The sequence below is a fragment of the Gopherus evgoodei genome, unplaced genomic scaffold (genome assembly GCF_007399415.2).
Source record: "Gopherus evgoodei ecotype Sinaloan lineage unplaced genomic scaffold, rGopEvg1_v1.p scaffold_33_arrow_ctg1, whole genome shotgun sequence".
Lineage (NCBI taxonomy): Eukaryota > Metazoa > Chordata > Testudines > Testudinidae > Gopherus > Gopherus evgoodei.
Window position 1 is genome coordinate 4,131,292 of NW_022060005.1, and position 25,229 is coordinate 4,156,520.

Consider the following 25,229-nt stretch of genomic DNA (forward strand, 5'->3'; position numbering starts at 1 on the left):
CATGAGGGTCTCAGTCTGGCCCCCAAGGCCCACACTCCCAGACACTAAAGATCAGGATGGGTTGATTTCACTCAAAGTTTTGTGTATTTGCATTTTTGAATTATTTTCCTAATAAAAGATTGATTCTCATGAAATCTTAGAGCTGGCAGATGATAGAACAAGGAGCAAAGCTCTCAAGTTGCAGTGTGAAAGTCTTGGATATTAGGAAAAACTTTTTCACTAGGAGGGTGGTGATGCCTTTGAATCTGCTAGGATAGAGTCCCCTATCTTGTATCTCTACCTAGAGCCTATATTTTTTCTTACCTTCTACACAGATGACAATGTCTTTGATAAAAATCCACACGGGAATGACAAACACACGCACTGAATCTCCTGCACACCAATGTCTCTTGGTCCTCAGCGAGAGACCATGAGATGGAGGCTTGCTGCAGCAAGGCTACAGGGCTCTCCGAGGTTCCTCCTGCCCTGCATCCCTGTCCTACCTGGCTGTTGTCAAGGGAGCTCTGTGAGGTCACAGACGCCTCATCATCTTTGCCCAATAGGCTGAGTTCCTGCCAAAGGCCTTTGTGAAGTCACTGCCACACCCACCTTTCCCTAGCCGGCCTGATGTTTGCCCCTGGCCAGCCCAGCTGGATGTTTGAGTTGCACCCCTGATCACCCCACTTGCTCATTATTGATTCTGGGAAGCAAGCAGGCTACTCAGTAATTCAGCAGTCTGTTCCTCACCCCACATTGAGCTTTTCATAGAGGTTATGAAACAATTCCATCTCCTAATGTGGCCTCTATTTCACAGGCTATGAAATTTCACACACTTTGCATCATATTAAGCCCAATTCTTGTAAGTCACTAAAAGGTACCTTCCAGAATGACAGGCAGTTGTGACGTGAAGATACCAGGAAACAGAGAGTCCACCTGTCCCATGGGTAATTTGTTCCAGGGGCTAGTCTCCCTCACTGTCAGAAATGTGTGCCTACGTCTCCTTTGAATTTCTCTGGTTTCAGCTGGCAGCTGTTGGTTCTTGTTGTGCCTTTTTTGGCTAGATCGAATTAGCCCTTCCCCATGATATTCGATCTCCCTGTCCTGCTGGGACCCCCCAGCCAGGAGAACCCAGTAGGGGCCTCCTAGCTGTTTGTCTGCTGGCTGGGGACAGGGCTTCCTCTCCATGGGGATATCAGATGCACCTGTAGAAGCAATGCAGAAGTGAGTGCGCTGCATCAGCCCGGCGTTGGGCTCAGGACTTTGGTCTTGGCAACTTCCACTCCAGTCACGTCTCTGGGTGTCTGGACTCAGAGCTACTGGCCTCCCATGGGGTTAGCCAGTGCTGGAGCACCGGGCTCAGGACTTTCATGTCCCTCCCCACTCCTGCCTGAGCTATGGATGCCTGAGCTTGGGGCTTCTGCCTTTCTTCTGCCATGGGGGCTCAGGGCTTCCCTTGCAGTTCCTTCTGGGGCTCAGGGGTCCATTTCTCTGGATGCCCTGAAAATGGTAGGAGCTGAGGTGCTCCCAAGTAGTAGGTAGGAGCTGAGGTGTAGATTGCACAGGATGATAAGATACTGCATGTGAGCCCAGGCGAGAGGGAGATGTTTTACTTAGTATTCATTAGGGTCCTTTCCTTTGGAGGTGGAAGCTTTTCCAAACTCACTTGCTGCCTCTGCTTCCCCATTGCAGAACTCCAGTTTTAGGCTGTGCAAGAAGCCAGAGCAGGCATGCGGGTCTCACCCATCGTTTTAATTCAGCTCCCACTGCTTAACTTTGCTCTTCATTCATATCTCCTCAGTTAATATACAGTGAACCAGTGTGAATGTAATCTTACTGATTTCAACAAGAATGCTGGTTATTGAACTTATCTGAGTTTATTCCTAGTTTGTGGTTTTAATTGACTTCTTATACATAGCATAGCTCCTGGTTTAATTATGAAAAGGTGATAGACAGGTAGACACTAGACAGACGGATGTTTTTCTATGGCGATAGATAGACAGAGACATGGTTATGTCTGGGGTTAGATAGACAGAAACACGTCATTAGATAGACACAGGAGAAAGGAAGGATGATCCAGAGGTTATCGCACTCGCCTAAGACTTGAGGGGTCTGAGTTTAAATTCCGCCTCCACTGCAGACTTCCTTTGTGGCCTTGAGCTGGACATTTCTTATTTTTTGATCTCCTGCTCTCTGTCCTGGTGGATTTTTCAAAGAAGTGGATTTTTGCGGAGCGGACATTGCAGCTCAGAAACAGCTGTCTTCGTTCCCCGATTGGTCCCTCCCCTGCATCCGCGGCTGCCAGATCTGGCCCACCGTGGCCTGGCCAGCCTACCAGGTAAGCGGAGCTGAGAGATGCTGATGAGCTTGAGCTGCCCTCCACCTCGAGAGTGAGGCCTCAAGTACCCCCACCAGCACCCTGAAATACTGCCTCATAGTACACACATCCCCTTTCGGTACCTCCAACTGTGCCACCCCTCCGATTCCCGCCTCCCCCGGCTGGGTCCTCTTCTGGGGAACTCGAAATACGTGTGTTGTCCCCTGTCCCTCAGCTCTACCCCTGTCTCTGCCTATCTCATGAACCTGGGAGAGTACCAGCTCTCCAACCCCCACCACCCCCGACTCGGATCCCGTCCCCCGTGCGTCGCATTGTCAGGCACTCCGACTACAACCCAAGCATATTCGTCGCCAATGTTGCCCTGGTGCAGCTGATGGAACCTGTCAACTTCACGGGCACCATCCGCCCCATCTCCCTGACGGGCTCCTCCACCCAGTTCCCAGCAGGGGAAAAGTGCTGGGTCACTGGCTGGGGCCACATCGGATGCGGGTGTGGAGGTGAGGGGAGCTTGGGAGCTTGGTGGGGCTAATGGGTGACTGCGGGGCACTGGTATTCAGTCCCTATCCCTGGGGGTGTCCAATGTCTCCAGAATTTGTGAGCCATTCCCTGGAGCTCTGAACACACAGGGATGTGTAGCCACAAGAGGGAAACTGCACACACGCCCACAGTCTGGATCCTCTCCAACAGGGGGCAGCGCTGCCCAGCCCCACAGACATGAAGAATTTCTCGTGTGACTTCTATGCGCATAGTGAGCTGCAGCCCCTAGATGGTGACATTGCTCACATGCTCGGCCGCACTGGTAGAGATTTTTTCCAGTGTGTCCCCCTCCTTTCCCTCTGCCTCAGCCTCCCAGTGGCTTCATCCCCAGCTCTCTCATTCTAGATGTGCTTCTGCCGCCCCGGATGCTTCAGCAGCTGCAGGTTTCTCTCGTCAACGTGTCAACCTACGAAAAGCTCGTAGGGAGGTGCAAACGTTGGAACCAACCCACGATGCTGTGCGCTAGGGCCCAAGATGCTCGTAGTGGCCCCTGCAAGGTGAGCTACCTGGCTTGGGAGGGCAGCCCTGGGGCTGATTGAAATTATCTGGCACATTTTTCAAATGTGCCCCTTCCTCACCTGTTTCCCCAAAAGGCCCATTCTGGGATCTTTTGCCTAATTGCCTTCTATGAGGAGATAACTGGGTCTGTGGATGAGGGGAAAGCAGTGGATGTGTTAATCCTTGACTTTAGCAAAGCTTTTGACACGGTCTCCCACAGTATTCTTGCTGGCAAGTTAAAGAAGTATGGGCTGGATGAATGAACTATAAGATGGATAGAAAGCTTGGCTAGATCGTCGGGCTCAGCGGGTAGTGATCAAAGGCTCCAAGTCTAGTTGGCAGCCAGTTTCAAGCGGAGTGCCCCAAGGGTCAGTCCTGGGACCGGTTTTGTTCAATATCTTCTTTAATGATCTGGAGGATGGCATGGACTGCACTCTCAGCAAGTTTGCAGATGACACTAAGCTGGGAGGAATGGTAGATACGCTGGAGGGTAGGAAGAGGATACAGAGAGACCTAAACAAATTAGAGGAATGGACCAAAAGAAACCTGGTGAGGTTCAGCAAGGACAAGTGCAGAGTCTTGCACTTAGGACGGAAGAATCCCATGCACTGTGACAGACTAGGGACCGAGTGGCTAAGCAGCAGTTCTGCAGAAAAGGACCTAGGGGTTACAGTGGACAAGAAGCTGGATATGAGTCAACAGCGTGCCCTTGTTGGCAAGAAGACTAACGGCATTTTGGGCTGTATTAGTAGGAACATTGCCAGCAGATCGAGGGATGTGATCATTCCCCTCTGTTCAGCATTGGTGAGGACTCATCTGGAGTGCTGTGTCCAGTTTTGGGCCCCACACTACAAGAAGGATGTGGAAAAATTGGAAAGAGTCCAGTGGAGGGCAACAAAAATGTTTAGGGGGCTGGACCACATGTCTTATGAGGAAAGGCTGAGGGAACTGGGATTGTTTAGTCTGAAGAAGAGAAGAATGAGAGGGAATTTGATAGCTGCTTTCAACTACCTGAAAGGGGAGTCCAAAGAGGATGGATCTAGACTGTTCTCAGTGGCAGCAGATGACATAACAAGGAGTAATGGTCTCAGATTGCAGTGCAGGAGATTTAGGTTCCATATTTGGAAAAACTTTTTCACTCAGAGAGAGGTGAAGCACTGGAATGGGTTCCCTAGGGAGGTAGTGGAATCTCCTTCCTTAGAGGTTTTTAAGGTCAGTCTTGACAAAGCCCTGGCTGGGATGATGTAGTTAGGAACTGGTCCTGTTCTGGAGCAGGGGCTTGGACTAGATACCTCCTGAGGTCCCTTCCAACCCTGATATTCTATGTTTTCATTGGATCGCCCCTCCCTCCCCACAGTGATAATGAAAGCGGCTCTCCCAGCAGCAGATGGGAGGGGATAGTTCAGTGGTTTGAGCATTGGCCTGCTAAGCCCAGGGTTATGAGCTCAATCCTTGAGGGGGCTACTTAAGGATCTGGGGCAAAAGTCTGTCTGGGGATTAGTCCTGCTTTGGGCAGGGGGTTGGACTAGATGATCTCCTGCCATCCCTTCTGACCCTTATATTCTATGGTATCACTAGGCTCCATAGGTTGTGGGGTGGAACTTGCTGAGACAGGTCAGGTTTAACCTGAGTTTAACTCCAGAGAAAACAAATCAAATGAAGGAGTAATTCACCCCCAGCACTGAAGCAGGACAGGGCATGAGAGGGGACTGAGTTAGAGCTGGGGGCTGGAGCCAGGACTCCTGGGTTGCATCCCATGACCTGGTAGAAGAAAAATAGTCCCTCTCTTTTCTCTGGGGGGCCTCTGGTCTGTCCAAAGGGAAACAGCTTCATCTTGGCTGGGATCGTCAGCTGGGGGATTAACTGAACAGCCTCCCCTCCCGCCCACCCAAGTGTGTACACCCGGGTCTCGGTCTATGCCAAGTGGATCCAGGAGGTCACAGGCAGCGCTGGCACCTCTGCCTTCTCTCCTGCTGTACTCAGCGCCGGTACTACCCCACTGGGGTCCCTCAGCAATGGCTTAGTCTGCTCATGCCTAGCACTGGCTCTGGTTGCTGGGCTCCTGCTGCCCGCCCTGTGACCTGCCCCCTGGGGCTCCCATCCAGGCCAACCCCTCCCCAGCACAGATGCCTGCCTGCGCTAACACAGCAGCAGCACACCCCTCCGGGTATGGGTTGTGCTTCCTGGGTGTGAGCTGCAGGGAGATCGGAGCCGGCAGTCCCCCATCAGCCAGGGTGTCCATAGATTCTCTTGGTACTGGGTGTGGGCCCCACATTGCTGGGGTCTGGAGGACACAGCTGGGAGAGGGTGGTGGATGGCAGCACAGGGGTGCTATGGGGCTGGGTAGAGCAGTGGGGGGGTCATATCCAGCTCTTCCTGCAGCTCTGTAACACCCCCCAGAAGTGACTGGGAAACTGACGGGGACAGGTCCCGCAGCCACTGTGATCCTGCAACTTATACTCCAAGAATTGTCAATAAATCAGCTTTACAAACTCTGTCTCCTCCTGGCAGCAACCGCAACCTGCCCCACAACAGCTGGTGCCGCCTCCCGCTTGGGCCAATCCTGCCACGGCAACAGCCTCCCATGGGCTCCACAGGTTGATATTAGCTGTGGGAGGGCAAGCGTAGGGGCTGCCTATCACGCCAGATGCTGCACAGCCCCCCACCACCTCCCCACTGAGATCGGGGACCCCATCACCCTGGATACTACACACACACCCCAACTGACTGACACTGGGGACCCCATCACGCCAGGCGCTGCACAGGTCTCCTTGACCGAGATTGGTGCCCCATCGGGCCAGTCCATTGAGGCAGTCCCAGCCCTTACAAGCTAAGATACAAGATACCAGCTGGAGACAGACAGACAGACAGACAGACGGGGAAGCACCAGGAACCGACGAGGCAGATGATTTGTTCTCTGCCCATTGCCACTCACCCCCTGCCCTGGGAGAGGTTCCCTGCTGGACACTCAGCAGGCGATGGTGTGAGGGTCTCAGCTCCGGGGCTGGAGCACCCCCAGGGAAAAAATGGTGGGTGCTGGACACTCATTGGCAGCCCCCCATCAGCTACCTTCCTCTCCCCCAGTGCCTCCCACCCACCAGCAAGCCCCACCAATCAGCACCCCCCCTCCCTTCCAGGGCCTCCCCTCCACCATGATCAGCTGTTTTGAGGCAAGCAGGAGGTGCTGGGAGGAGGGGGGAGGAAGCAATGGGCTTAAACTGCAGCAAGAGAGGTTTAGGTTGGACATTAGGAAAAAGTTCCTAACTGTTAGGGTGGTTAAACACTGGAATAAATTGCCTAGGGAGGTTGTGGAATCTCCATCTCTGGAGATATTTAAGAGTAGGTGTCATAACATTTTTTCCAGATTTGGACCTTAGCATCCAAAATATGGGTGTTAGCATGAAACACTCCAAGCTTAGTTACCAGCTTGGATCTGGTAAAGCTGCCACCAGCCAGGGATTTATACAGTGCCTGGCTCGCTGTGGTCTCCCCAAAACCTTCCCTGGGGGACCCCCAGACTCAGATGCCTTGAGTTTTACAACAAAGGGGAATAAACCATTCCCCTCCTCCCCTCCAGGTGTTCCCTCCCTGGGTTCCTGGAGAGATATACAGAAGCAAGCTCTGTGAATCTAAACAGAGGGACTCCACCCTCCCTGTTTCCAGTCCTGGAAACACAAGTACTTCCCCCCTCACCCAGAGGGTATGCAAAGTCAGGCTTAGTAAATCTAACACAAAGAGATTTTCCCCCTGACTTCTTCCTCCCACCAATTCCCTGGTGAGCTGCAGACTCAATTCCCTGGAGTCCCCACTAAAGAAAAACTCCAACAGGTCTTAAAAAGAAAGCTTTATAAAAAGAAAGAAAAGGACATAAAAATGGTCTCTCTGTATTAAGGTGACAAATACAAGGTCAATTGCTTAAAAGAAAAATGAATAAACAGCCTTATCCAAAAAGAATACAATTCAAAACACTCCAGCAACTACACACATGTAAATACAAAAAAATATATATAAACATATTGTCTAACTATCTTTGTACTTACAACTTGAAAACAGAAGATTAGAAAGGCAGGAGACAGAAAAATCACTCTCAGAGCCGAGAGGGTCAGACACAAGACAAAGAACAAAAAACTCATACCCAAAACTTCCCTCCACCCAGATTTGAAAAAGTCTTGTTTCCTGATTGGTCCTCTGGTCAGGTGTTTCAGGTTACTCCTTTCCAGGTGAAAGAGACATTAACCCTTAGCTATCTGTTTATGACAGTAGGTTAGATAAATGTCTATCCAGGATGGTCTAGAAAGTATTTGGTCCTGCCATGAGGGCAGGGGACTGGACTTGACGACCTCTCGAGGTCCCTTCCAGTCCTAGAATCTATGAATCTAAGGGCATGGTACACTCGGGGGAGGGGATGGAATTGGGTGAAGAGGTGGGGTAGGGAAGGGATGGAGTGGGGGCAGGGTTTGGGGCAGAGCCAGGGGTTGAGCACCCCCTAGTACCTTGGAAAGTCGGCATCTCTGGTCTCAGTACACCAGGCCCCACATGCTTTAATCCTGTGCCTGAACAGAGCCCAGGCACGGCCCCTGGCTGGGTCCCCAGGGCCCCTTTGTGCGAGTTTGGAGTTTGAGCATTTAAACAAATGTATTGATTCAATGTTCACAGTTGTGGGAAATGATGAGGTGGGTCTGACAATGGTGGGGGTATGACAGACAATAATTATTTAATTACATTAAAATGAATTGAAAACAAAAGCTCTAGAACACAAATTGTCAACATCCCTTGTTCAAAAATGCAACGCCAACAGTCTTAAAGCAAAATTTAAGAGATTGTGGAGCTGCCTTTTTCTCACTGCGGCGGTCTGCGCATTTCAACCATTACTGATGGAAAGGTGTGTGTGTGTGTGCGTGTGTGTGCACGCGCACGCAGGGAAGTCTGACTTTTCAGCTATGACCCAGGCGGCATCCCAGAGATCACAGAACGGGGATTGCAGCAAAAAGCAGGCCTGGCTCCTCGCCCCAATTTCTCCTCCAAAGGGAAACAGCTCAGAAGTCAGAGAAACCACCCGGGGCCCAAAATGGGGAAACGGGTGTAAACACTCTGCTGTGGACTTGACTGCAAATCTCTGGTCCTCGCGGTGGAGGGGAAGAGACACAAGGGCCCCTGGTCAGAAGTGCAGGGGGCTTCTCAGCAGAGAGCCACAGGGTAAGGGGGACCCCAGGGTCAGCCAGTCTCAGCCCCTGCCAAGATGCAGGATTTGTTGTGTCTGAACCACCCAGGACAGATGGTTTTGCAGCCTCTTTCTTAAACCGTCCAGTGAAGGAGCTTCCAGCCCCACGCCCCAAAGGCCTCCTGGCACTGGGGCCTCCATTGTCCTGTGTCCTTACCCAGCCGGGGGCCGGCCCAGATCACCCCCCATCTCCGAGCTGTCCGGCCCCAGGGCTCACGTGGGGCTGGCCTGGGGGGGAGGGGCTGGGCTCCCAGCTGGCCTGGTTGCTGGTGCTGGTGCGTGTTCCAAGCTAAGGGGGAACCAGAGCAGCCTCCCACCGAGAGAGAGTCACAGACATCTGGGGGCGGGGGCAGCCTGGAGGGGGCAAATCGACTGGAGGGGGAGGTCCTGGCCCCCCCGGGGATGATAGTTCCCCACTCTCCCTCCATGACCTGCCCCACAGCTCGCTCTGTCTCCCCGGCATTTTCTCCGGCAGAACTGAAAGTAAAACCTCTGCTGGTTTCTTTTTCCTCCTGTCCCGCAGCCAGGCGCTGCCCCGCAGGAGATCGGCTCCCAGGGGTGGGAGGGGTGTAGCCAGAGGGGAGGCTGTTAATAGCCACTGCTGGGGGGGGCCGGGGCTGGGAGCCAGGACTCCTGGGTTCTGTCCCTGGCTCTGGGAGGGGAGTGGGGGCTAGGACTCCTGGGTTCTGTCCCCAGCTTTGGGGGGGTGTGGGGTCTAGCATGGGAGTGTCCCAGAGCCCCCTGGTGCTTTTTCTTTCGTAAAATTGATCATCAAAACATTTTGCAATCTGTGGGATTTCTTTCCTCCTGCCAAAACAGCTCACAGCTGAAAAAAAAAGTGTTATCTGAAATCTTTCATCCAGCCTTGTGCTGAGGAAGGAGCTTTCTGCTGCCATCTGGTGATGGGAGTGAAGCGCCAGCAGGTGATGAGTCCAGGGATCAGCTGGTTGTTCCAGAGACACTGGAAAAGGACACTCTGAAAAGGGTTATGTCATGATCTTAAAATTACTGGACACTTCAGGATTGCAAAAACCTTAGCCAAGCGAAGGGCGAATTTCTGCTGGGTGGATGTAGAAATCAGAGGCAGGAAACGTGATGCTGCTTGTGAAAAAGAGCTCACCTAAGACAGCCAGTGCCAGGACGCGGCGGTAACTTGTTAGGGGCACTGATGGGGCCCGTTGCTGCTGACATGGTTGAGGCTTTGCTGGAGACAGAATCTAGAAGCAAATGTTGGCTGGTCACTATGGACAACTTCACAAACTGGCCCCTAAGAAATCCAGAGGCTGGAACAGTCGCCGGGGTCCCAGAGAATGAATCCTTCACCAGGTCTGAGCTCTCAGGTAAGTTATGCACAGATTATGGGTGAAGCTTTGAATCCAAAGTGTTTCAACAGGATGGGGAGATTCTAGGGATCCACTATCAGGGTCAATCTACTCTCAGGGTCGTTTGGATCAGGCTTCCCAGGGAGGTTGTGGGGTCCCCATCACTGGAGGCTTTTAAGAGCAAGTTGGATGAACCCCTGCCAGGGTTCATCCAGATGTACATGGTCCTGCTTCTGCATGAGAGGCTGGACTAGGTAACCTCTTGAGATCCCTTCCAGCCCCACAGCTCTCTGGTTCCCTGTAAGGTCATGCGGGGAAACTTAGAAGTGGGGCCTGCTCGGGTCCCACAATCCTAGGGGAAGGAAGGACGAGAGCCCAAAGCTGGATAAACCTTGGGTGGGAGACGACCCTCCACAGCACTGAGCTGAGTAATTAAAGTGGTGTGTAGGACAGAGTGGGGTCACAGGACTAACCCCAAAGCTAACCAAAGGACCATCTGAGGGCACATCAGGGGGTGCGGCAGGATTTCAGCTTGGCAGCCCCCAAATTTGAAAATGTAGCTGTGGAAGCTGAGGCTGGAACGGTTGTGACATTGATGAGTTCCTCATTGGAACAGATGGGGTAGGGATTGTCTGAGGCTGCAGGTCTTGCAGACACAATTGGTGTTCCTCAGGAGCCCATTGAACCCAGCCGGGAACCCGGGAGCAGAGTTTGATGCCTTACACAGAGACCAGTGGCAGGGCTCCCCAGAGCAGTGGGGCTGGGAGTTAACACCCTCCATATTGATGCATCGAGTATTTACCCATCTCAGAGTGACTGGCTCAGGCTCTCTGCAGACTCAGGCAGGCCTCAGTTACTTTCTAGCCACATTGTCCCTCTTTTCTACCCAACCACAAAGGTTCTACTATTCCTTTAACCACAAATAAAAGCTGGGGCTCTGCCCTAATCACAGGACTCCAGGAGCTGGGTCCTAGGCATGGCGCTGTGACTTCACATGGCTCTAAAAGTCAGAGGTGCTCCTGCCTGCTTGAAGGAAGCTGGGTCCAGAGCTCTGTGGCTGCAGCAGCCTGTTCTACTCACTACAGGCCCTAGATGTCAACAGGGAGCCAGGCTGGGGCTCACGTGCATCCACCCAACCCAAACACCTCGCTCACCTGGCAGGAGTCCCTCTGCCCTTCGGCATAGCTGGCACAGATCATGTCGGGTTTGATGGGGTCCCTGCCGAAGGTTAGGCGCCGTGTCGATGTAGTAGAGGGCGTTGCAGGCTGCAGTGTCGATCAGCTGGACCTGAACCTCCTGCAGCATCTTGGGGGGTGGGAGAGAGACTGGAGGGGAGAGAACCAGGGTACTGGATCCATCGCCTCCTGCAACCCACCCCCATGCCTGACAAATTCCTGTCCCCATCTACCTCCCCCACTCACTCTCCTCCTCTCTAGCCATCCTCCACCCCATCTCCTCCCCATGTCATATTCCCTTCACTTCCCTGCATCCATTCCCCACCTCCACCCAGCTTCCAGAGCCACAACCAGCACCACAGGACCCAGTCTGTGTTGCGCTGCCCCCAGAGGGAGGTTCCACTGCAGGGACCATTTGTATCTAAAACACAAGGTTCCCACCTGAGATCAATAGATTAGCTGCCTCACAAATGGCTGAGGGATACAGCCAGTCAGTGGTAGCCAGCTGGCAGGGGGCAGCAGAGAGCTGGGCGGGGATTATTTCATGATGCAGCAGGAATCACAGGGCTCCAGGAGCACAGGGCTTGAGTCATAGAGTGACAGCATCTGCCCCGGGGGATGGTCTTACCCTCAGAGTCTATTCTCCCCCAACCAGTGACCGAGCACATGTGATTGTCAGGGACGGAGTCGGAGGGGCCAGGCAAGCAGACAGGGAGGATTTCGTCGGTGTGTCGTACTGGCTCCGCACTAGGGCGATGTCGGCTGCACGGGTCCCCCTGTTGTAATCGGGGTGGAATGGGATCTGGCGCACAGGGAACGAGACCCAGCTCAGGGAGGGATTGGACAGCTGGTGCTCCCTGAGGTTCACACGATAGGCAGACTGGGGGAAAGAGCTGGGAGCAGAGGGAAAGCAACGATCAGTGGGGGAAACTGGATTGCAAATACAAGAAAAAATGCAGTGGGGTCCAGGGAACACCTGACGGTAAGAGGACGGCCACCTCTGGAGCAGGGCAGCTGGAAGAAAACCACTCAGGACGCCACACTGGGGATGGTCCACCTGATTCTGAGATGCAGCCACCTCTGGGGTGAGGCATCTGGGGAACAGCCACACAGTGATGCCATCCAGAGAAGGTTTGCCTGGCATAGATCCAGACAGGACATCTGTCTGTTGTACTGGTCCCTACTCATCCCAGTTACTCACAATAGGAAGCAATGAGCTGCTGACACAACCCACTGGGCTGAGATGAGGGACCCACCACAACAGTGGTGTCTATTGTACTGGATGCTGACCTGCCATGGCCACTGGCCCCTTGCGACGTCCCCTCCCCCAACAATTCGGCCAGAGATTCTGGGCTGACCACACCCTGGAGAGGAACAGCATTGAAATGGGAAAAGCAAAGAACCAGGATTCCTGACTTTCAGCCCCTCTCCCTCCCTCCCTCCAGTAGGCCTCACTCTGCTCTCAGAGCTGGGGATAGAACCCAGGAGTCCGGCTCCCAGCCTCATTCTCATGGCACATGCCCGGGGCAGGTAAGGCTGGAGTTTTTCAGTGGGTGACTTACCTGTTGATTCCAGGTCCCCTGAGGACCTAGGGAGTGAAGAAAGAGAAGGGAAAGATATTAATGTGTGTGCTGGGGGTGAGGGGGCTATTCACAGGCATTGCAGAAGGTGTGTGGAGGGGACTGAGTGCCAGTAGCTCCACCCATTGCCCCAGAGCAGCCCTGCCATCCTCAGCACCAGCCACAATTCTCACCAGTAAGTGCAAGAATCAACACTCCCCGTTGATCTGAGAGGGGCAGTTCAGGACTGAATGCACAAATCCAGGGCGGATGGGTTGGAGGATCTATGAGGAGCCAAGGGGTTGGATCCTCCTGTTATTCACTAGCCCAGTTCCCTCCCCCACAATCTGTATCTCACTCCCCTCCCCCTACATCCCCACCCCACACTCACCCTGCAGCAGGGTTATCGCCAGCAGTGCTAGGGCCACTGGGGAACAGAGACACCCCATGGTTCAGCCTTCCCCAGGCCTGTCTTGGCTGCATGCAGCTGCCTCCAGTGCTCCAACCAAAGCCTGACTGGGCAATGTAAGTGCCGAGGCAGGTTTTTATGGGCATCTGTGTGCTCCTCCCTAGACCTATAGAGAATATTGGAGACTGATTTTCTGGGAACCTAAGCAAGGAAATAACAGCTGCTAAATTTAACACGCTGAACAGGTTGTGACTGCTTTCATTCTGCTCTGCCTGGTGTCACCCCAGTACGAGCGTCCTAGAAAACCAAACAAAAAAGTATGATGGCCCCGGTCCCTGCATGGTGATTTTCACTTCCCCTGTGTTATTGTCAACTGAGTGTGCTCAGAAGAGAGTGACAAGGACAGTGCCTTGGTGAGGGATGTGGTTATCATGGGGTAGAGGATATCATGGAGTTAGAGTTAAGGGTATCGTGCGGATTGGGGCTAAGGGTATTATGCAGTTAAGAGTATCATGGGGTTAAGGTGAAGGATATCATGGGGCTTGGGGTTAAATTTATTATGGGGTTAAGGTTAAGGGTATCGTGGGAGTTGGGATTAACTTTATAGTGGGGTTTAGGTTTAAGTGTCATTTTCCACCCTGTTTTTTTGGCCCTGTCCCCCTTCTCTTGGCATCACTCCAGTGACGATTTGGGGATCTGTCCCATCCAGGTCGGGAATTCCAGCTGATCGTGTAAAGTCTGTATTATGAAATTGCTGGGCTGTGGAGCCTTCATGTGGAGCTCAACATTTCTTGACCGGGGAGGGCTGGGTCAGCAAACCTAGGGAGAATGTTCATTCGTTAGACCTTAAATGGTCATTCATTCAGGCAGACACACCTTGGAAATTGGGTTCTCTGAGATTGGCAGGGACCACCCCTCAGTTCCTGTGCAAGCAGGGGGAAGCAAAAAAATCAACCAGGGAGAAGTAGAGACACCAGGTGCTGGGATGGGGACACATTAACTGGAGAGAAGACTCACAGAAGCAGGAAACTTCAGGCAGAAGCCAGGCAAAGACCGGAATGAGAGGGGAGGAGATGGGCATGCTTTGATAGCTGGAGGAGATTCCTGTTTAACTGTGGACCAGACAAAGTCAGAGAAAGCTAGCTGAGTGGGAAAACCACCTTGATTTGGAAGAAAAGCTGCGAGCTGCGAGGAAAGGATATGGGGCACCCCAAGGTACTCTGTCCAAAGCCAAAGCATTGCACACTCCCTAGCAGTGAGGAACCCAAGCCAGGGTATTGCACGTAGGTGTGCTGGCTGTTTTGTCTAGAGCTGTGTATTTCTTGTGCTAGCCAGCACAGCTGAGTGACATCGTTTGGAGGTATGGTTTATTCACTGAAATATGTATTTTGGGGTCAGCTAAAACGTCACATATTCAGACTGAATTTGCCAAATAGTTTCAGATGAAAAAAAATTCAGAGAAGTGGAAGTGTTTCTTGGACATATTCCAAAGGAACCATTTGCACTTTTCACTTTGAAGCACTTTTTCCAAAAAACACTTGCTTTTGAAATTTAGCTAGATTGATATATTTATTCACTGAAATATGTAGTTTGGGGTTGTCATAAACAGATAGTTATGGGTTAATAGAACAGGAGTACTTCATGTCTCTTTTGACTGTAAAGGGTTAACAAGTTCAGTGAGCCTTGCTGTCACCTGACCAGAGGACCAATCAGGGGACAGAATACTTTCAAATCTTGAGGGAGGGAAGTGTTTGTGTGTGCTGTTAGTTTTTGGTTGTTCTCTCTGGGTTCTGAGAGTGACCAGATGTGCAACCACATTTCTCTCAAATCTCCCTGATACAGGGTCTTATAGATTCAAAATAGTAAGTACTAAGTGATAAGGCGAGTTAGGCTTATGTTTGTTTTCTTTATTTACAAATGTATATTTGGCTGGAAGGAGTTCACATTTGTATTTTGCTGAAAGGATTTTAATTTGTACTTGTATACTTAGGCTGGGAGGGTATTCCCCGTGTCTATAGCTGAAAGACCCTGTAACATATTCCATCTTAAATTTACAAAGATAATTTTTACTGTTTTTTCTTTCTTTAATTAAAAGCTTTTCTTGTTTAAGAATCTGATTTTTTTTTATTCTGGTGAAACCCCAGGGGACTGGGTCTGGATCCACCAAGGAATTGGTGGGGAGAAAGAAGGGAAGGGGGAGAGAAAGGTTAATTTTCTCTCTGTGTTAGGATTACTTTCTCTCTCAGGGAGAGTCTGGGAGGGGGAGAGAGAAGGAGGGGGGAAGGTGAATTTTCCTCTCTGTTTTAAGATTCAAGGAGTTTGAATCACAGTGATCTTCCAGGGTAACCCAGGGAGGGGAAGCCTGGGAGAGGCAATGGTGAGGGAAAGGGTTTACTTTCCTTGTGTTAAGGTCCAGAGGGACTGGGTCTTGGGGGTCCACAGGCAAGGTTTTGGGGGGACCAGAGTGTACCAGGCACTGGAATTCCTGGTTGGTGGCAGCGCTACAAGTACTAAGCTGGTAATTAAGCTTAGAGGAATTCATGCTGGTACCCCATCTTTTGGACGCTAAGGTTCAGAGTGGGGGTTTATACCATGACAGGGGTCGACTAAAATGTCACATATTCAGACTGAATTCGCCAAATAGTTTCAGATGAAAAAAAATTCAGAGAAGTGGAAGTGTTTCTTGGACATATTCCAAAGGAACCATTTGCACTTTTCACTTTGAAGCAACATTTTATTTTGAAATTTAGCTAGATTGATATTTTTTTAAAAAAATCTTAATAAAAAGGGGAAAGAAAGAAAAATCCACATTTCAATCCAGAACCTCACCCCCATGAGAACCTTCAGCCAAGGATATTCTTACCCATGACCCCATTATAACCTTAGTCCCATGACAACCTTAACTCTTGTCCCTAAGACCGATGATACCACCTTATCCCATCTCACTCCCCTCCCACAGCTGGGATAGGACTCAGGATTCCTGGCTGCCAGCCTCATTCCCATTCCACATTCCCAGGACAGATGTGGAATTTTGGCTGACATGAGGACAGCAGGGCTGCCCTGGGGCAGTGGGTGGAGTTTGGGGAATTGTGGATGGAGCTACTGTCCCAGCAATTCCTCTGGATGTCCCCACACTCATCTGCTCCTACACACTCATTAATATCTTCCTCTTCTCTTTTTTCGATCCCTAGATGCTCAGGGGAGTTGGAATCTGACCGGTAAGACACCCACTGCAAAACTCCAGCCTTACCTGCCCTGGACACATGGCATGAGAATGAGGCTGGGAGCCAGGACTCCTGGATTCTTTCTCCAGCTTTGGGAGGGGTGTGGAGTCTAGTGGTTAGAGCAGGGGGGCTGGGATCCAGGACTCCTGGGTTCTTTCCCCATCTCTGGGAGAGGAGTAAGGGCTAGTGGGTTAGAGCAGGTGTTTTGGAGAGTCAAGATGCTGGATGCTTTGCTCTCTTCATTGTCATGATGTCCTGTGTGGTTCATGACTGTGAGTGCCTATCTCAGGGCAGACTGTCAAAACCAGGGCAGACATCCCAAAGTGGTGGAATGTTGTATAATTTCACCAGGGCAGTAACAAATGTGACAGTCTTACCCCTTAGCCTCTCCAGTCTATCTTGCCACCCAGACAAACTGGACTTCATGATAAATGGTCCCAAAAATCACACCACAGTCAGGCTGGTTGCAGTCCCAGGATGCCAGTCACTAACCCCAGCTCAGTTGGTGTCCCAGACCCTACACCAAAGACAGCATCTTTAGCCAGTCCTGTAATATACGAGTGAAAGGTTTATTCGTTGTGGAAGAGGAAGAAGAGAGTTATTGACTGGCTAAAGCAAGTAACTAGACATGCACCAGGCAGTTACCAACCAACACCTGAGTGGGACTGAGGTGTGGAGCTCCAGCAATTCAAAGTGTGTCCCAGGGCAGCCACCCCCTCCTTACCCTGGGGCAACCATTTGGTATCAGGTTCCCTGTGCAGCTGGCATCCGGGGACTTTCCCCAGTGACCCTTCTCTGGGTTCTCCTGTCCCTCCCCTTCTCCATCTCCAGTTCCTGTTTTAGCTGCTTCACATGGTCTCAGCTTGCTCCTTCTCCCAGCCAGCTAGCCCTGCTGCCACCTCGGTGGCTCTCAGACCCTATTGGCTCCCTGCCTGGGTCCAATCAACCTTCTCTAGCTGGGAAACCAGCTCTGCCTTGTTGAGCTCACCGGCACCCACCCCTCCATTCCATCACAGTTTGATGATGTTCTTCTTTGAGAGCTGGTTATACGCCATTCTCTTCCTGTGTCCTTTGGCTACCCTCGTTTTACTGCTGCAGGTCACAATATTCCTAGTGCATTCAGCATCCCACCTCTACCACCATCTGTCACAGACCCCAGGATCAGTGCTACGGCCCCAGCTTTGGAACGGTCTCTAGGAGGATCCGCTTCAGCAAAATACTTGGGTTTGTTAGTCACCTGGCACACAGCACATGGGGTTCTTTGGGGAGCACAATTAAACCATGGTCCATTCTGGTCAGCCCAGAGGCCCAGCCATGCTGCAGTCAACCCCATGTTCAAGCTCTGTCTGATCCCCTGGGTCAGTCCCCAGGTGTGAACCCCAACTCCCTCTAGCACTGAACCCTTATTCCCCCCCCCACCCCTCCCCAGTCCTTTGTTCTGGAGCTGGGGGGTATTTCTCGGCCTCCCTGCTGAGAAGTGAGGAAATCCATCTCCCACAGGGTGCTGGCCATCAGGTGTCAATGGCTGGTGGTTGGATTTTCTTTCATCTTCATGGATTCTCCACCTGTTGTGTATTTGACTGTCATGGTTTTTGTTCCCATGGCAACTGAGTTAGATTACACTGCTCTACAGCCAAAATGCTTCTGAAATAAATGTAGTTCAACTTTACTAATTCTGGGTCACTGAGAATGAAAATGATGCTTAAAATTGTTGATTGGCTCTAGTTTTCAAGATATGCTATTGGGTCAGTATATACGACCCTTGACTTGGGAATGGCGGAGGATAAGTGAGTTATAAAGGGAAGGGATCTCAATTTAAACCAGAAATGACTAAAATACATCTTTGACTGGATCTATGAATAAATCTATGACTGGGTTTGGACAGTACTTGCTTTTTAGGCAAAACAATGAATGATGCAATCTAAAGCTGGTATTGCATCATACATGATATGAATTGCATCATGTTATTCCTAGATGTCATGGATGATGCAATCATAACGAAGCTTACATCACTCTGCTGAAGAAATTGCCCTATATCAGCTCTAGAAATCATACAGTGTCATGCTCTCTTATTTGTCAGTGTTTGATTTTGCAAAGGGACACATTTCTGTTTAGCCAAAGTGAGCAGAGATGCCTCGTACTTGTGTGAACAGTGCAGATAACTTCTGCTATGTTTGTGGTGAAGTGACTTTTGCATCACAAAAGCGCAGTATAACCACTATGGTTAAGAAAGCCTATCACCTTTCTTTTGGCTGCAAAATTGGAGATCAGAAAAAGAGGTGGGCCCCACAAATATGCTGCAACACTTGTGCAACAAATCTTGGCCAGTGGTTGAACAGAAAAAGGAAATTTATGCCTTTTGCAGTGCCAAGGATTTGGAGAGAGCCAACAGATCATACCAGCAATTGTTACTTCTGCATGGTGCCTCCAGTTGGAAAAGGTGTGTCAAAGAAGAAAAAGTGAACTGTGCATTATCCAAACATTCCATCAGCTATACGCCCAGTACCCCATGGAGAAGGAGTGCCGGTTCCTGATGCACCAGAATCATTCTCACTTGAGTCAGATGAGGAAGAGGAAGAAGATTAAACTTCTGGTCCTGAACCATCAATATCACAAGACCCAAATTTTCTCCCATCCTCCTCCTCTGAACCACACCTCATAACACAAGGTGAACTGAATGACCTTGTCAGAGATTTGGAACTACCCAAGAGTAAGGCAGAGCTGTTGGGCTCCAGACTACAGCAGTGGAATCTCCTGGCAGGCTATCAGGGCAAATGGAGCCCATCAATGCTTGCAGACTATTGCTGGACAGTGACAAGAGATGCTCCATTTAATGAATACAAGAGACAAGCCAAGAAGCGCCAAGTAGATACTGAACAGGACTAAACTATGTACATAATAGTTTTTTGCCTTTTGTTTCATAATAAATTTTATTTACATAACCTTTTTGCTGATTTTTAAAGTGTTACATAAACAGGACAGGTGAAATATTATCATGTAAAGCAACCGTAAACACATGAAAAGACCTAGGTTTACAATTTATGATTAAAACTCTACTATCTACACAATATACATAGACATAAAATGTAAAAACTTAAATATCTTAGAAACAGTAGCCAATTGTTGTTTTAATTGTCATATTTGAATTCAGCACATCAAAATACATAATAAATAGCACATTTTATCTCTGAAGCAGATGACTTCTCAAAAATTGTAGACCAGTGTTATTAGGGGATAGCCTACCCTGCTGCGGCTGGTTAGGTGAGCTCTGTGTGTGTAAATAAATGGTAGGTTTGTTAGCTGTTTGCTGTCCGGCCTCAAGTGATTTCTTCCTAAATCGGCTGCCCCCAAGGATATAACAAGTGGCGACGATGGATGGGATTCTGGTGCTGCTCCAGTAACAGAAGGAAGTAGAAGTCAAGGTAAAAAAAACAAACAAACAAAAAAACTGCTTGTTTGCACTGACTGTGAAAGTGAAAGTAAAAATCATGGCTACTCTGACCAGGCCACTGGAACCTTTTGATGAGAATATAGTGCAGTGGCATGTGTATACTCAGCGTTTTGAGCTTTTTGTTATTGCAAATGACATTACAGAAGAGAAGAAGGTGCCAATATTCTTAAGTGTTGTAGAGGCTAAAACCTATTCCCTGCTACGCAGCTTACTACTTACACCCTGTTAAGCCTGAGACTAAATCTTACAGTGACATTGTGGAAATCCTGGGGTCCCATTTTTCCCCAAAACCACTGGTAATTGCTGAAAGACATAGGTTCCACAAAAGAGACCAAAAAGAAGATGAAACAGTTGTACAATTTGTAGCAATTTTAAAAAAGCTAGCAGAACACTGTGAATTTAAGGAGATGTTAAATGATGCCCTGCGTGACAGGTTAGTGTGTGGCCTCTACAGTGAAGCTATATGGAAGCACCTACTGACAGAGGCTCAGCTTACATTACAGAAGGCTGTTGATATTGCTGTCTCCATGGAACTGGCTACAAGGGAGGCGCAATACATCGGTGCATCCCCTAGGGTGCAAAAAGTGTCACAAGAACCTACCCACAAAACTGTGTAGAGTCAAGAATGTTACCGCTGTGGTAAGCCGGGTCACCAGGCATCAGAATGCTGGTGTAAGGACCTGGTGTGTCGACACTGTGGCAAAAGGGACACATTGAGTGTTCCTGTAAACAAAAGAAAAAGAGGCCTGTGGTCTTGCCAACAAAAAGAGGAACCCTGCATACCCTAGAGCAGACCCAGGATGATCAAGGTGACACCTCATCGCTAGCGGAAGTGCCACTGCATGTTTTGTCTTTGGCAATGGGTTCACATGAATACTGGGTAACCCCGTTATTGGATGGCAAACCTGTACGCATGGAACTGGACACCGGTGCAGCCGGCTCGCTGGTCTCCGAGACTGTATATAAAGAAAAGCTACAGCATCTTCCGCTTAAGGCAACAAAAACTGTTCTGAAGACATATAGGGGAGAAGCTGTGCCCATGTTGGGCACTATTGATGTTAAGGTGAAGCTCAATGGACAGGCTGCCAAATTGCCACTGTTTGTGGTGAGAGGTAACTATCCAGCCTTAATGGGTAGGTCTTGGCTTGGGAAGATTCAGCTGAACTGGGCAGAAGTGCATCAGATGACTAAAGAAGAAACCAGTCTAAGCCCTATACTAAGGAAACATGCTGCTGTTTTTGGAGATGATTTGGGAAGTATGAAGGGAATCGCTGTGACATTGAACATTAAACCTGACAGTCCACCAAAATATCTGAAAGCCCGAACTGTGCCATATGCCATCAGGCCAAAAGTTGAAGCAGACCTGGAGCGCCTGGTCACCAATGGAGTCCTAATACCAGTTACCCATAGCTCATGGGCCACTTCTATCCTCCCAATAGTGAAGAAAGATGGCTCTCTCCAGATTTGCGGTGATTTTAAAGTCACTGTCAACACAGTGTTGTGTGCAGAGCAATACTCGCTTCCCCGCATCGATGACCTCTTCGCAGGCCTAGCTGGGGAACAAAAGTTCAGTAAGATTGATCTGAGTCAAGCATATTTACAGATGCACGTCGATGAAAAGTCCCAAGAGCTGTTGACTATTGTGACTCATAAGGGGCTTTATCGATACTGTCTCCTACCCTTCGGAATAACGTCTGCTCCTGCCCTGTTCCAGAGGGCTATGGACCAGATCTTGTGTGGCTTGTCAGGAGTTCAGTGCTATCTGGATGATATCCTGGTCACTGGAAGGAAGGAAGAGGATCACTTAAAGAATTTAGAGGATACCCTACAAAGACTGGAAGAGTATGGCCTACAAGTTCGCAAAGACAACTGTGAATTCTTCAAGCCCTCTGTTGAATATTTGGGACACATCATTGATTCTGCAGGTCTTCATAGGGCCCCTGCATAAGTTAAAGCTATTGTGGAGGCTTCCCCACCTCGAAATGTAAGCCAGCTGCGCTCGTTTCTAGGACTACTGAACTATTATGGAAAGTTCATCTCACAGTTAGCCACACTGCTAAAACCACTTCATGAGCTCCTTGGGCAGAACAAGGCCTGGAAGTGGACTGAAGCCTGTGATGTTGCATTTAACAAAGCTAAGGATGCATTGCTAAATTCTGAAGTTCTAACACACTTTGATCCATCTTTACCCCTACAATTGGCCTGCGATGCCTCCCCTTATGGAGTGGGAGCAGTCGTGTCACACATTATGCCTTCGGGAGAAGAGAGACCTATTGCTTTTGCTTCACGCACTCTAAGCAAAGCAGAAACTAACTACACCCATATCGAACGTGAGGCATTAGGAAGTGTGTTTGGAATTTGGAAGTTTCACCGGTACCTGTTTGGGCGAAAGTTTACTCTTCTCACAGACCATCGACCTCTGACGTCAATTTTTGGACCCTACACAGGCATTCCCCCATTAGCTGCTAGTAGTATGCAACGTTGGGCATTGTTACTTTCAGCACACACATATGAAATCATATATCGGAAATCCACTCTGCACGGCAATGCAGATGGCCTCTCAAGGTTGCCTTTGCCGGTCAAACATCAAGATAGTGCCCAAAAGGAAATCTACTTTGAACAGGTAGAGAATACACCCATCACTGCTACTCAGATAAAGAAGGCAACTCGTGTTGACCCAGTATTGTCCCAAGTTATGGACATGGTGATGCATGGAAAATCTCGACAAACTCTCTGGTCTCACCCAACCTTGTTACCTACATGTCCAGGAGGACAGAGTTATCGGTCCAATCTGGTTGTTTGTTGTGGGGGAGACGTGTCATCGTTCCACCACCACTGAGATCACAGGTGTTAGAACAACTACATTCCGGTCTGCACCCCAGTAGGCAACCCTACACTCATGGGACTGGCCTGAAAACCCGTAGCAACATATTCACATTGACTTCACTGGCCCCCTTGAAGGAAGCATGTTCCTGGTGGCAGTAGATGCCCATTCTAAATGGCCAGAAGTCTCTATAATGCAGTCCACTACTGCAGAGAGTACGATCCAAAAACTACAGGGTCTCTTTAGTCGTTTCGGTCTGCCAGGACAACTTGTGAGCGACAATGGACCGCAGTTTCATCTCTCAGGAGTTTCAAAATTTTATGAAGGCAAATGGGATACACCACATCACGTCAGCACCATATCATCCATCCACCAATGGATTAGCTGAAAGATTTGTTCAGACAATGAAACATGCTTTGAAATCAGCCAGGGGACAATACTCCATTCAAAAGTGTCTGGATAGCTTCTTACTTTCCTACAGAAACACACCTCATGCTACGACCCAGGCATCCCCGGCCTTTCTAATGATGGGACGACAGTTGCGCACTTGCTTTGATCTGCTGAAACCTTCTGAACCCCGACAAATTGTGCAACATCAGCAGCAGTATCAAGTCATCAGACAGGCACCCAGGGCAAAAGACCTAACCTTTAGCCCGGGACACCAGTTTTGGCTCAGAATTATACTTCCAGAGCTAAATGGGTCCCTGCCAAAATCATCACTCAAACAGGACCTGTTTCCTACACAATCCGGACTGCAGAGAATCTTACCTGGTGGCGACATGTAGATCTGCTGTTGCCAGGTCATGCCCGTCCTCAGGACACATGTGTAGTTGAGTGGTCTGACTTCACCTCTTCTGGTGAGACACCGAATCATGAATCACCTGTTTCTGACTGTTCTCCTCCATTACTGCCGGCGACTGAGATATCCCCTTGCCCATCACGAGCTGATACCACCTCCTCACCTGTTCGTGCTGCGGACCCTGAGCTCATGGTACTTTCGGGTGCAAAAACACCAGGAGTTCGCCGTAATCCGCCTAGAGACAGAAGGCCTCCTCATCGGCTCGATCTTTAGCTAGGGCGACCCCACGGTTATGGGACAAAATAATCCCCAGGGTTTAGCTGGGAATGGAGGCAGTCTCTAGTCTAGTGTGTGTTTTATTTAGGGGATGTTCTTATTAGTGGGGGAGGAATATGTTGTGTATTTGGTTGTCATGGTTTTTGTTCCCATGGCAACTGAGTTAGATTATTAGGGGATAGCCTAGCCAGCTTCAGCCGGTTAGGTGAGCTCTGTCTGTAAATAAATGGTAGTTCTGTTAGCTGTCTGCTGTCTGGCCTCCAGTGATTTCTTCCTAAACCGGCTGCCCCCAAGGATGTAACACCCCAACCCTGGGCTCCCAGCCCTGGACTCCCCCCCCCCACACCTGCACTCCTCTGTTGCCCCAGCCTTGGGCTCTTCCCCGCAACCTGCATCTTCCTGTTGTCCCAGCCCTGGGTCACTGGTAACTTGCTCCCAGGGCAGGTCATTCAGCAGGAATTTTGGATGTGCACAGAACACAGACAGGATTGGTTCCCATATGGTTACAGAACTGCAGTAAAGGGGAACAATTTTCAGCTTGTGTGATTGGAGGATATCTGGATGCATATTATAAGACTGCCCTTCATAAATGAAGAAACTTTGAGTGCTTTTATTATTCTTTTGTTCCACTCTTTGTTTCTATGGGGAATTTACCAATGCAATATCACTGTCTTCCTTTTAAACAAATAAAACTTTAAAAAAAGGGCAATAGCTGTTGAAAATAGCAATTCCAGTCCTAAAAACCACTGAGAAGCATTTCTTGCTTCTTCATTTCTTATCCTACCTTTTCTACTGCAAGTTACAGTGGATCAGAATATTTGATTTGGGAGAAATGAAGTAACAGTTGCCCAAATTGAGCTTGAGCACTCCTGAATTTTCAGGGTGTTCAAATCTGGAAGGCAGATGCTAGATTCCCTTTCTGAATATTAGCTAAATCTGGAAAGGAAAAATCAATTTCTGCTTCCATGGCTCAGAAGTGGAAATCCTCCTACGTGCCTGGTACTGTATCTAAAACTGCTGAAGTCCTCTAGCAGAGCCTCCCCTCCCTTACTTTTCATTCTAAATTCTAGTGGGATCCACGTACCTCCCTTGCTAGGCTTCAAATAGAGAGGTGCACTGTCCATGTAGTCCACCCAATTCCTTCTTTGTGGGCTGCAAGCTGAGGTCACACCAGTATCCCTAATGCAGTCTGGGGAAGCGTTCTGAAGGGGATATCTGGGGCAAAGCCTTCTACTCCTTGGGCACTCTTCTTCCCCATTCACAATGCCCCCACTTTCGACTCACAGCATGGCACTCCTACCTCACTCCTTACCCCTCCCTTTCCTGTTGATAGCGGCCAAGGAATCTTGGCAAATATAGTTATTTCCCCGTTCCAGGGCTAGCTCTATAGGCAGGGAGCTAGGCAATGAACTACAGCTCCCAGGGTCCCATGCGTTCTCAGCTCCCATGCTGGATCCCCAGCTGCTCTGTGGCTCTGCTTCTGCAGGGTTGTGAGAGGGGAGGAAGTGAGTTAAAAAAAAAAAAAGCATGGCCAAAATGCCGGCCCCCTGGAAATTGCTGCCCCAAGCACCTGCTTGTTTTGCTGGTGCCTAGAGCCGACCCTGGGTCAGAGTGCCTTCC

The 25,229-nt window shown here is 49.8% G+C and overlaps 1 pseudogene; it reads left to right on the plus strand.

Annotated features, from left to right (window-relative positions):
* The first annotated feature begins 1,192 nt into the window (after positions 1-1,192).
* LOC115641122 lies at positions 1,193-5,216 on the plus strand (annotated as a pseudogene).
* The last annotated feature ends 20,013 nt before the right edge of the window (positions 5,217-25,229 follow it).